Source organism: Podarcis raffonei, chromosome 2, assembly GCF_027172205.1.
Source record: "Podarcis raffonei isolate rPodRaf1 chromosome 2, rPodRaf1.pri, whole genome shotgun sequence".
Classification (NCBI taxonomy): domain Eukaryota; kingdom Metazoa; phylum Chordata; class Lepidosauria; order Squamata; family Lacertidae; genus Podarcis; species Podarcis raffonei.
In genome coordinates this window covers 116534076-116544273 of record NC_070603.1, presented here as the reverse complement: position 1 = coordinate 116544273, position 10198 = coordinate 116534076, and the positions used below count along the sequence as shown (strand labels likewise).

Here is a 10198-nt window from a genome sequence, read left to right as displayed (position 1 = left end):
ATAGCTGTCAATTTTCAGATTTGAGAATAAGGGATCAGCAGCCTCACCTGCCCCGGGGACAGTCTACAGGATATCTAACAATCCGGGATAGCAGCGGGAAATGGCACTGGAATAAAGGAATTTCCCGCAAAAAAAGGGAAGGTTGACAGCTATGCCTGCAGCCCGAATGGGTAGCTGGAGGAGGCAGTCCAGTTCCCAGCTCTGCTGGTTGGGATCATGCAATCACTTAGCTCCAGCAACCGACCTTTCCAAACCCTCCAACATTTCTCTGATGAAAATAGGGACATCCCATTCCATAAATATAATTTTACTATTTATACACCACACATCTTATTACGCTGCCCCAGCCACTCTGGGAAGTTTCCAACATATATAAAAAACATTAAACATTAAAAAACTTTCCTATACAGGATTGCCTTCAGAGGGCCGGGGGTTGGATAACTCCATTCTCTAATTCTAAACAGTGGCACTTGGAGGGTTTCTCTTTCCCTGCTTTTTCATTCACTGCCTCTGGTCTCTTGCATCAATTTAGCAGAGGAGGGGAGCGTTTTTGGCTTTCATACTTCTCCACTCCCCACCCCCAATATAACCAAAAGCACAATATAACCAAAAACACACACACCATTTGGGAGTGAGGACCAAAAAAATAAAATCATTTTATATATTTTATTACTTATTTTTGCATTTCAATCTACTGTATCTATAAATTTTATTGTTTATAGCCAATGGCCACCACAATACAATATGAGCACAAATCACACAGCTGCAAAACAAAAGACATTGCATGCACCAGACCAGGATAAATCTATAGCGTACAAAATTAATTTTCACATTTCTTTCAATGGGAAGGATATAGGGCAGCAGAGTCCAGGTGGTGAGGTCCAGATTAGAGTTTCTATCATCCTTGACTGTCTGCCCTGCTGGCTGAAGCGGATGGGAACTGGACAACAACATCTGGGGACATCTCAATGACTATTCTGTGATATACAAAATCTACAAAGGATTAAGGCACTGATCCAGAACAGAATGAACTGAGAAGAGGCCCCACTGAATTATCTGAAGTGAAACAGAGGAAGATCATTAAATAATAATAATAATAATAATAATAATAATAATAATAATAATAATAATAATAATTTATTATTTATACCCCGCCCATCTGGCTGAGTTTCCCCAGCCACTTTGGGCAGCTTCCAATCAAGTGTTAAAAACAGTACAGCATAAAATATTAAAAACTTCCCTAAACAGGGCTGCCTTCAGATGTCTTTTAGGATAGAATAGGTGCTTATTTCCTTCACATCTGAAGGGAGGGTGTTGGCTTCCTAACTATAAGCTACTCTGTTTGGATATCATAAAAATTCACAGACAGACAGACTTTAATGTTGTATACAGTGTAAGGTTGGGGAATTGAGAGGTGGGGAGAGCAAGCGGGGGGGGGAGGGGTAGTACACTTTCATTATTTTACAAAGTTCATATGCAAGGTGTTTGTGTCAGTGTGACATGGGTAGCTTCTCTTCCTTTTCATTTATTAGTTTTCATTGGCAGTGACAAAGATCGGGGGGCCCAGGGCCTAGTTGGTTGCCTTCAGTTGACTGCAGTAAAGGTGGTGGAGGCTGAACCATTTTCAGGAAGAGATTGTTGTAATTCTTGGTTTGGTCCTTCAAGTAAAGGTACCCCTGACCATTAGACCCAGTTGTAGACAACTCTGGGGTTGCGGCGCTCATCTCGCTTTACTGGCCGAGGGAGCCGGCGTACAGCTTCCGGGTCATGTGGCCAGCATGGCTAAGCTACTTCTGGCGAACCAGAGCAGCGCACGGAAATGCCGTTTACCTTCCCGCCAGAGCGGTACCTATTTATCTACTTGCACTTTGATGTTCTTTCGAACTGCTAGGTTGGCAGGAGCAGGGACCGAGCAACGGGAGCTCACCCCGTCGTGGGGATTCAAACCACGACCTTCTGATCGGCAAGCCCTAGGCTCTGTGGTTTAACAACCAGCACCACCCGCGTCCCTTCAAGTACTTGTTGAAGTACTTGTTGAAGTACCCTTCAAGTACTTGCTGTTAAAGTTGTTCCGTAGTCTTCCTGATCTGGACCTTGTGTGGAAATGAATTCTCTCCATCACAAAAATAAGTTTTGAAGCTTTACCGCAGAACAGTCTTAAACAGTCTAACAATAAGATAAGCATGATAAAGTAGCACATTGCAAACAATGTCCAGTCCTTTATGTAATTCAGTCAGCTTTCCTCTCTCTGGTCCCAGAGGGAGATCCTAAGCTTCTTCAACATTGCATGACTTATTTGCAACTGCTGCTGCTGCTTCTCCTAGCCATCTCCAGCAAGAACCCACTGGCTTCTCAGGTTTAAGCTTCCTTCCGTGAGAGCTCTGCAGCTTATGCCTCCAGCGATGAGTTATGAGGAAAGATCCAGCCTCCTCTGAGGCTTCTGTCAGAGTGGAACCTCTTGCCTAAGTCTAAGAGAAACTTCCCTTAGCATAGGCAAACACCTCTGAAGTCCCATCACCCAAAGTACAATAGAACTTCCTTTGCATGTCTGGCCGCTTGGCAAGTTTGGTGATAGGATTAGGCTTTCCTTGGCCCAGCTCAGCAATTGTCACCCCTGGACACTTCCTAGAGTCCTTTTTCAAGGGGAAAATAGCTTTGGAATGGAGGAAACTGGCAAAGGAGTTGATTTTATATTATTTTTAAAGCTAGGTACCGTATTTTTCGCTCTATAAGACGCACCAGACCACAAGACGCATCTAGTTTTTGGAGGAGGAAAACAAGAAAAAAAGTATTCTGAATCTCAGAAGACAGAACAGCAAGAGGGATCGCTGCGTAGTGAAAGTAGCAATCCCTCTTGCTGTTCTGGCTTCTGTGATAGCTGTGCAGCCTGCATTCACTCCATAAGACCCCCCACACATTTCCCCTTACTTTTTAGGAGGGGAAAAGTGAGTCTTATAGAGCAAAAAATACGGTAACTTCCCTGAGCTGTCAAGTTGAAAGGATACATTCAGGCATAATATCTGTAACATTTAATAACTTTAAAGATGTGCCCCCCCCTAATTTCCTTAACATAAGAAATCTATATGTGGGACAAGAAGCTACAGTTAGAACCGGATATGGAACAACTGATTGGTTCAAAATTGGGAAAGAGTACAACAAGGCTGTATATTGCTCCCCGCTTATTTAACTTATATGCGGAATTCAACATGCGAAAGGCTGGAGTGGATGAATCCCAAGCCAGAATTAAGATTGCCGGAAGAAATATCAACAACCTCAGATATGCAGATGACACAATCTTGATGGCACAAAGCGAGGAGGAATTAACCTCTTAATGAGGGTGAAAGAGGAGACCGCAAAATATGGTCTGAAACTCAACATCAAAAGACCGAAGATGATGGCCACTGGTCCCATCACCTCCTGGCAAATAGAAGGGGAAGAAATGGAGGCAATGAGAGATTTTACTTTCTTGGGCTCCATGATTAGTGCAAATGGTGACAGCAGTCACGAAATTAAAAAGCGCCTGCTTCTTGGGAGAAAAGCAATGACAAACCTAGACAGCATCTTAAAAAGCAGAGACATCACCTTGCCAACAAAGGTCCGTATAGTTAAAGCTATGGTTTTCCCAGTAGTGATGTATGGAAGTGAGAGCCGGACCATAAAGAAGGCTGATCGACGGAGAATTGATGCTTTTGAATTATGGTGCTGGAGGAGACTCTTGAGAGTCCCATGGACTGCAAGAAGATCAAACCTATCCATTCTGAAGGAGATCAGCCCTGAGTGCTCACTGGAAGGACACATACTGAAGCTGAGGTTTCAATACTTTGCCCACCTCATGAGAAGAGAAGGCTCCCTGGAAAAGACCCCCCTGATGTTGGGAAAGATGGAGGGCACAAGGAGAAGGGGACGACAGAGGAAGAGATGGTTGGACAGTGTCCTCAAAGCTACGAACATGAGTTTGACCAAGCTGCGGGAGGCAGTAGAAGACAGGAGTGCCTGGCGTGCTCTGGTCCATGGGGTCATGAAGAGTCGGACACAAATAAAGGACTAAACAACAACAAACTTGCCAAATGAACCTTATATTGGCCCATTTGACAAGACCAGCTACCATGTTTGAGTTGTTTTTTTTGGGGGGGGGAAGGCTTAAGCATAATTTTGGGAGGCAGCAAATGGTCACATTTAAGAACTGTGGAGTCTGTTATCTGTCACATGAGAAACAAGGCCTGATTCCCGCCCCCACCCCTTAATCCTCTCTAGCTATTTGCTGATCCATCAACCCAGATGGAACTGAAAATATTCCTAGTTCCCCGAATTCCTGTCAAAACTATCCCAAGGTGGTGTCAACCATAAATTTTCTCTACTATTTTGAACACATCAGATGAATTGATTCAAATCAATATTCATAAGCATGGAAATGAAAATGCTCCCCTAAGTTTCCTTGGTTGTCCACTTCCAATCTCAGCTCTTGGCAGACTGTTTCTGAACTGGGAGGCATTGGCTGGTTCCTGTCACCTGACAGCTGGAGGTTTCCAGAGAGAGAGTGCAGGTGCTGAGGAACCAGATGCTGAGACTTCAGCTAGAGTTCAACAACACAGGTGCTTGCTATATGCAATTTGGAGACAAAGAATCCTTTATTTTCAGTCAGATTCAGAACTATTTCCTGTCTTCTTACCTATGAATTACATTTCTGTTCCACACTCCCCTCATCAAGCCCACCACAAGATATATTGCTTTCACGCACACAGCAACCCTGCGAGGGAGGTTTCGCATAAAGATGGTGACCAGCTTTAAGTCGCCCAATCGGCTTCACGACTGAGGAGGGATTTGAAATGTCCCCAGCATTTGTGGACCTAGATCCTTGGACTCCAGCTCCCATGAGCCCCAGCCAGCGTGGCCAACGGCTAAAGAAGACGTGAGTTGCATCATCTGGAGGGGCCACAGGTTACCCAACAGGTCTGTTTTCAGCGCCTTGACCTTCTCCTGGCGCAGCTGCCCTTGGAACTCCCTTGTACTGGATGTGCTTTGTCCTGTAGTGCCTCTGCAGGTTGGCCTTCTTCAGGACGGAGAGGGCCTCACCACAAATGAGGCACATGGGCATGCCTTTCAGCTCCACAAAGAAATAGTCGTGTGTCCATCTTTTTTGAAAATGCGGCACTCCAAATCTATCTTCCTCTTCTTGTGGAAACATTGATTGTGTCCAGAAACAGACAATTAGGCAGATGGAGCTAATATGGGAGTCCTATGCTGCCTATAGCCAGGCCTGGTCAGCAAAGTGTCTGCAGCTCTTTGAGCCATTGAAGTTTCTGAGCTCTTTTCAAAGGCAGACCCAGGTAGAGTATGTTAAAGTAACTCCTACGCAATGTGGCACCAGACTGCTTTCTTTTTTTGTAATTATCTGTTTGTTTTAAATTCTATAGCTTAAATTCTCTTGATGCTTGTTTTTTTGAAAAGGGCCTCTTACGGTCACAAAGCAATGATTTTCAGTGCAGCTCCATAACATTGATTGCGCCCTCACACTGCCACTTTTTGTGTGGGGATTTGGATCCAGAAAAGGAGCAGACAGGGAAAGGCTAAGCAGAATCCCACCCACCCGCTGCGCCACCCTTAGGTGTGCTCAGCCTTTGCCTGCTTCATGACTCCACCTTGCATGAGAAGGCAGGATGGAGCTCCAGGAAACAGGAAGTGGTCCTTCAACCAGCCAGGACATCTCACCATCACAGACAGATCCAGTCTCCTGCTGTGGAGTCAAGAGTGGCCCTGGGATGGCAGAGAGAGGAGGGGAAGGGGCCAGGGACAGAAGGAATGGCAGGGCTTCAGATGCTCCCTTGGCCCCCCCCTCCCTTGACACCAAGGGGAGCTCCTCTTCTGGGGCTGAAGGCATTGGTGTGAGTTGATTTTATCAGTATTGCAAGGAAGCATAGAAGGAAAGGTAAAGAACACCTATACAGTTTATTAAAGTATCTGTGATTTTTCCCCTGTGTGAGTTCGTTGATGTCTTCTAAGTGTTCCACTTTCACTGAAGCTCTTTCCACATTCAATACATTGAAATGGTTTCTCCCCTGTATTAGTTCGTTGGTGTATTCTAAGTGATCCACTTTCACTGAAGCTCTTTCCACATTCCATACATTGAAATGGTTTCTCCCCTGTATGAGTTCGTTGGTGTATTCTAAGTATCCCACTTGTACTGAAGCTCTTTCCACATTCAACACATTTAAATGGTTTCTCCCCTGTATGAGTTTGTTGGTGTATTCTAAGTGTATCATTTCGACTGAAGCTCTTTCCACATTCAATACTTTTAAATGGTTTCTCCCCTTTGTGAGTTCGTTGGTGTTTTCTAAGTGCTCCACTTTCACTGAAGCTCTTTCCACATTCAAAACATTCAAATGGTTTCTCCCCTGTGTGAGTTCGTTGGTGTATTCTAAGGTCTCCACTTTCACTGAAGCTCTTTCCACATTCAAAACATTCAAATGGTTTCTCCCCTGTGTGAGTTAGTTGGTGTATTCTAAGGTCTCCACTTTCACTGAAGCTCTTTCCACACTCAAAACATTCAAATGGTTTCTCCGCTGTCTGAGTTCGTTGGTGTATTCCAAGTTTTCCACTTTCACTGAAGCTCTTTCCACATGCCGTAGATTCAAATAGTTTCTCTCCTTTGTGACTTTTTTGTTGTATCCTCAATTTCTTTGTTTCCCCCCAAAAATTCACATGTGGCTTCATAGAATTCTGACTTTCATCTTCCTCACCTGTTTGGGAGTCTGGGAGGAAAGAGAATCCTGTTAGACTTTCAAGAAAGACAAAAAGGGAACTGAATACATGTCAATCCCAATCTGTACCTTCTCTCATTTTCACACCTTCATTCTCCACTATCCTCTCTAGGTTCCAAATTTTACGAAAACTGATTAGATAGTGGCAAGAGCAACACATGATCACTCCATTCAAACTTAATAAAGCACCATCGTTTTATAATACAGATTGTCAGGGAACTGCCATCAGAGCCAGAGGTGGAGGGAAGGCTCCAGAGGGATGCCAGAGAGGGTCCCAGTAGGGAGAGAGGCAGCCCATCTGCTGGGGAAGGAAATCAGCTTAACACCAGTGGTGAAGGGGGGCAGATGGGGGAATCGGAGAGGAGGCTCCAGGACTCTTCACCGGAGACCAGCGGGGAGAGCACAGGTACTCCGCTGCCCACACCCTCCCTGTGCAGAAGACTTCCGCGCAGGGAGAGTAGGAGGAGACTTGGCGTCAAAGAACTTCTTTGCTGGAAGAAGTTCAAGAAACGCCCACTGACGGATTCTGCCAGCGACTGAGACAGCCACGGGTGAGAGGCTGTCCAGACAGAAAGGGTTCAACCAGGCAACCTAGCCAGGAGGGGCGGCAACTTACGCACGAGCAACCCCTAGAACCATTACAGCAATCCGTCAGTCACCGACGTTGCTTGTGCGCAGCCCCAGAGAGGCAGCACGATGAGCCAAACCAGGGCAGCCGGAGAGACGGAGCAAGCAGCTGGAGTGCAAAGTCTGATAGAGAGGAACCGAGACTTGGAACAGCATGTAGCTGTCCTGACGGCGCGGCTGGACGAAAGACGGACTCAGGATGCACAGGTCAGACCCACCCCCATCACAAGGAAGGTACCGGGGCTGGTACACAAGTTTGGGGGGATTACAATGCGTTCCGAACGGAAATAGAGTACGCTCTGGAACTGCAGCATAATGACTTTGCTGATGACGGGGAGAGGTTAGCCTACATTGTGGGGCATCTGGTGGATGGGGTACGGGAATGGATCAGGCCCCTAATGGCGACACAAAATGATGCCTTGAAGGACCTTAAGAAATTCTTCCAGGCAATGAATGCGATGTACTCCAGTGAAGTGGAGCAAAGTGTGACTCGGCGGGAACTGATGGGGTGCAAGCAGGGGAGCCAGTCAGTTAGAGACTACTGGTCGCGCTTTGCGATGTTGATCCACCGGCTCGGGTGGGCTCTGGGCTCTGAACCGATTCAAATGTTGTTTGAGGAGGGGTTGTCCCCAACTGTGAAGGACGAACTGTCCCGCGCACCCCGCCCACAGTTGATGGATCAGCTGACCAAGGCTGTGCTTGCGATTGGAGTGCGGCAGGAAGCGCGGGCTCAGGAGAAACGTGAAGTGAGAGGGGAACGTTGCCATGACTACCGCATTCCTGAAATACCGAGACAGCTTTCCCAGGCGGCTGAGCCAATGGAAATAGATGGCGCGCGCGCGCGAGGTTTCAAACTCCAGTGAAGGTCGCAAGAGGGAGGGGAAGGATTGGAAAAACACCAAGAAGTGTTTCCTCTGCCAAAGACCAGGACATTTTGCCAGGGTCTGCCCTCAAAGAAAGGCCTGGCAAGGGATGGTGGGGGCTGCTGGCTGCGAGGAGAAGGGGGAGGAAGGGCAGGCGCAGGGAAACAACAACGCCTGGCTGCCAACCAGCAGGGGCAGCAGCCAGGCCAGCAACTAATAGAAGTGTCCCAGCCTGACCCTTCCAGGGCAGCTATAGCCATAGAAGTGGTGCTAGAACTCCCGAATGGGCACCCAGTCAAAGTTGAGGGGCTGCTGGATTCGGGGAGCTCCTGCAATTTCTTCAGCAGGGACTTCGCTCTGGAGCACCAACTCCACCTGCTGCCCCTGGATTTTCCCTTGCAAGTGACCACCATAGATGGCAGGGAACTTCTGGGAGGGGAAGTGACGCACCAGACCCCGCCAATGCGAATGAGGGTTTCCAGGCACACAGAGACCATTGCCTTTCACGTGGCCACACTGGCAGGACCCCCAATAATACTGGGGATGAGCTGGCTGGCACTGCATGATCCAGTAGTGTCATGGCATCAGCGATCAGTCACCTTTGGGTCAGCTTACTGCTTGGAACACTGTCTGGGGGGGGGGGAGAACCCAAGAATGAAAGTGGCCAGGGTGGCTGGGCTGGCGGTGGAAACGAAAGGGGAGGTGCCACCACAATATGCTGACCTGAAGGAAGTCTTCAGTGAGAAGGAGGCAGATAGACTACCCCCCATAGACCCTTTGACTGCCAAATCAACTTACTCCCAGGGGCTCAGCTGCCGGTGGGTAAGCTGTATGCCATGTCTGACCGGGAGATGCAGGAGTTGCGGCAGTTTATTGACAAGAACCTGAAGAGGGGGTTCATAAGGGAATCAAAGGCGGTGTTCTTTGTGGACAAAAAGGAGACTAATCATCCCAGATTAGTCGTAGATTACCAGGCCTTGAACCTGGTATCAGAACCTGTGACCTTCCCAATGCCCAGGATTGACGACATTTTAACGCGGGTGAGGCAGGGGAAATTTTTTTACCAAGCTAGACCTCAGGGGAGCGTACAATTTGATTAGGATAAGGGAGGGGGACGAATGGAAAACCACCATGTTCACCCCCTGGGGGCTTTTGAGTACTTAGTCATGCCATTTGGATTACAATCGGGCTCCGCCTGCTTTCAAGCATTCATGCACCACATGTTGGGGCCCCTGCTGTACAAGAACTCCGTAGCCTTTTTGGACGACGTCTTAATCTATTCGGACAATGAGAAGCAACATGTCAGAGACGTCAGGGAAGTGCTAAAGAGACTGCAAAAGCACCACTTGTGGGTCAAGCTGGAAAAATGCCAATTTCATGCCAGAGAGCTCGAGTTTCTGGGGTACAAGTTGTCAGACAAGGGCCTAGCTATGGACCCAAGCAAGTTGCAGGCAGTGCTGGAATGGAAGGCCCCCAAAACCCGGAAGGATGTGCAGAGGTTCCTAGGGTTCAGCAACTTCTACAGGAAGTTCATCAAGAACTTCGCCCACTTGACAGCGCCCATTACAGATTGTCTCCGTAGCAAAAAGAAGTTCGCCTGGACAGAAAGTGCCCAGCAATCCTTTGAAAGACTGAAGAAGGCGTTCGCTTCGGAAGAGCAGCTCCTGTACGTTGATCTGGAGAAGCCCATGAGGCTGGAGATCGACGCGTCCGACCGAGCCATTGGAGCGGTACTTTTGCAGCCAGGGGCCAAGCAGGGCTGGAGACCGTGTGCCTTTTTCTCGAGGAAGCTGAGCAAGTCGGAGCAAAACTATACGGTGTATGACCGCGAACTGCTTGCGATCTATGCAGCGTTTCGCCGATGGAGACATCTGTTGATAGGGGCGCAGCACAAGATCCAGGTTTGTACTGACCACAAGAACTTGGAATACTGGAGAACCGCGCGAGTAC

The 10198-nt window shown here is 47.7% G+C and overlaps 1 pseudogene; it reads right to left on the bottom strand.

The window, feature by feature from the left end:
* Nucleotides 1-652: 652 nt before the first annotated feature.
* Nucleotides 653-10198, bottom strand: part of LOC128408779 (oocyte zinc finger protein XlCOF6-like) — a 28687-nt pseudogene continuing 19141 nt past the window's right edge.